A 2,811-nucleotide genomic window follows, 5' to 3' on the forward strand; every position below is an offset into this window, starting at 1 on the left:
AAAAGTATTAGATCCCCATCTTCATGACACAACACCTAAGCATTTAAGTCCTGCTCCTCCACAGAGCTAATGATCATTCAATGCTGATTATTCATCTGCTCTAAGATAATTTTGAAACCTTATTGTTTATGATAAACTTTTTTTTTTTTTTTTAACATGACTATTTGTTTAAAATTCTTTCCCAATTAATTGCATCCATGCCCACTGGTACCTAAGAATTTGTCCTGTATTTGAACATTTTTGCAATACATTAAAACCTACAAGAACTGGTAACATTTATCATATGAGACCATTTGCCATTTTATTATAAGTATTCAGTAGAAGCAACAGGTCATGACTTGCTTTTGCAGATTTGATTGTCATAAAACAAAGTGGAATCAAGATTTATAAATGGAACCAAACCCCAAGATATATCCAAATAAAATGTAAGTGAAGTTTGGTGCACCTGTAGTGCTTCTGCACATTCAGCTCAAGACCCTTGTTTTGTTCAGCTTTAGAGAACACTGATCTACACAGCCATACAGCCTAAGATAGACTGTCAGATTCTAGTAGTCCCAGCAGATAGACATTGAGGAGAAAATCCACATCAGTATGGATATCACCATTTGAGCTCAAATGTAGTTTCAGCTCTCTCTAATTATACTTACTACAATAAAGGTCAGCACCATCCCACTGCTCTCTTTTCTGGACATCAGAAATACTTCTCCCCCTCCTGCACCTTCCCATGCCTTGGGTGGCAGCGGGATGCCACCCTGTGCACGCAGCGTCCCTGCTCGCAGGAGCGGCGAGGGAAAGCACCTTCTCCCTGGAACGGGAGAGGGACCCGCCGCGGGATCGGTGAAGGCGACGGAGGGGCTGTAGGAAATTTCCTTCATCCGAGAGAAGACGAAGTGCAGGGGCCAGATGCTGTACTTGGGGATAAAGAGCTCCCCGCGAGCATCGCCGTCCCCGCGTGGAGGCAAAGAGCGCTCGCTGATAGTTCAGCAACAAAGCCGTAGGAAGGAGCCCCGTCTGGGGGAGGGAGGATCACCACGATAAGCTCCGAGACGGAACCCTGGCTGCGTCCTCCTGGGCCAAATTCGGGTAATTGCATGGAAAAAAGTTAATAAAGGGAGGAAATGCTCTCCTGCGCTGGCACTGCAGCTCAGAGTGCCCTCGGCTCATCTCGCTGCTGTGATATTTCGGGATCAAACTCTTTAGAAACAAGCCGGGGGAAACCTCTGTGGCTTCCCAGACGCAGCAAATTAATCTCTATGTATCTATATATGTATTTAACTGTTCTCTGTCATTTGGGTTATTTATCTCTTTTTATTAAGTTGTAGCAAACCCAATAATTCTCATTTATTTTGAGATGCCTGATTATGCTGAAAGGAAACAAATCGATTTCTGCTGTATCCACGTACCGGTAGTTTCAAACTGGTTTATTATCATTGCCGTTGCTCTTAAAACGCTAAATATGCTCTTAACACACTAACGACAGCTGGGTCACCTGGGAGCAGGTCACCCGTGCCACTGCAATGCCTGCTGTTTTGTGAAAAAGTGTGCAAAAGCTGGAAGTCTGGGTCATGTGAGCATGTGCCACGGGGAACCGCGGCAACCCCCAGATCCCGCTGGCTTTAGGAACTCGATTTTACCAAGAAGTTGTTAGATGTGAACATGATGTAGTTTGTCTCCTGGCAGTTCGTGCGGGAGCTGGGGCTGGCAGTCGTCGAGCAGTGCTACAGGCCTTGGCCGCGGGGCTGCGCGGTCCCGGTACCCCCCCAGCAGCGCCCGCCGGAGCCTTGGGGTGCGCGGGGCCCCACGTCGTCCTCAGCTCATCCGTGGCCTGAATCCCTGCGATTAGTCCCGGATTAGGCGGTCGCGACTGATCCACGGGTCCTGGCTGTGGCGCGGCGCTGGGGACAGGGAGGCTGGAGGAAATCGCCTCCTCGGGCCATTCTGGGCTCTCCAGGGAGCGCAGCCCGGGAGAGCGAGCGGGTGCGTTTGGGTGCTGGTGCTGCCAGGGAGGATGGGACCCTGGAGGGGACCCCGGGTGCTGCCCACTGCCACCAGATGCTGCTGTTGTCGCTGCTACGGAGGATCTTAAGGCAGTGGGAGGAAGAAAGGAAGTGACTTACCCTTTTCTGATACTCAGGGCTCTCTTGTTATTTTTTCTTCTTTTCTTTTCCGAGTTCTCAAATATCGTTCGCTTGTGCACAGCGGTGCACATTTCTCTGTGGGATGAGGCTGCTGGAACGAAGCCAGAGATGAAATGGGTGACTTTGTTTTCCTGGCCGAGTGCAGGTGTAACTGTTGCAACTTCAGCATCAAAACGCGGCCCAGTGCGGAGCGGGCGGAGGTATGCCTTGCTTTGGAGAACTTCTCGGGCCGGTGTGGGGTGCTGTGCGGCTGAGGATCGCCACCCGCACCCTGGTACCTTGTGCCTGCTACGGAGAGCGCTGCCTGAGTACACCCGCTTCCCGGAGCTGCCTGGGACCCTCTGGGAAACTCCAAAAACTCACACTGGTCCCAGTCCCATTGCTTCTGTCCAGTGCTAGTGGCTCAGCCCAGAGCTGGGCTAAAACAGTATCTGCCTCAAAACATTTTCACTTTAAAAAGCTACAGAGAAGGAGAGGGTGGACTGGAAAAATCAGTTCTGCTGTTATCACATGCAGGTATCCCAGATGAAATCCATCTCTAGGAAGGACCTAGTCAAGGAGCACTTATAGTCTCTTTGCTGTCTTCCTGCTTCGTTCAGTTTATGGAGGGGCTTTAAAGCCCTTCGATTTAAAACAGTTTTGTTCAGGTTTGGCTTCCCCCCCCCCCCCCCCC

The sequence above is a fragment of the Athene cunicularia genome (genome assembly GCF_003259725.1).
Source record: "Athene cunicularia isolate RWA chromosome 20 unlocalized genomic scaffold, athCun1 chr20_part1, whole genome shotgun sequence".
Classification (NCBI taxonomy): Eukaryota; Metazoa; Chordata; class Aves; order Strigiformes; family Strigidae; genus Athene; species Athene cunicularia.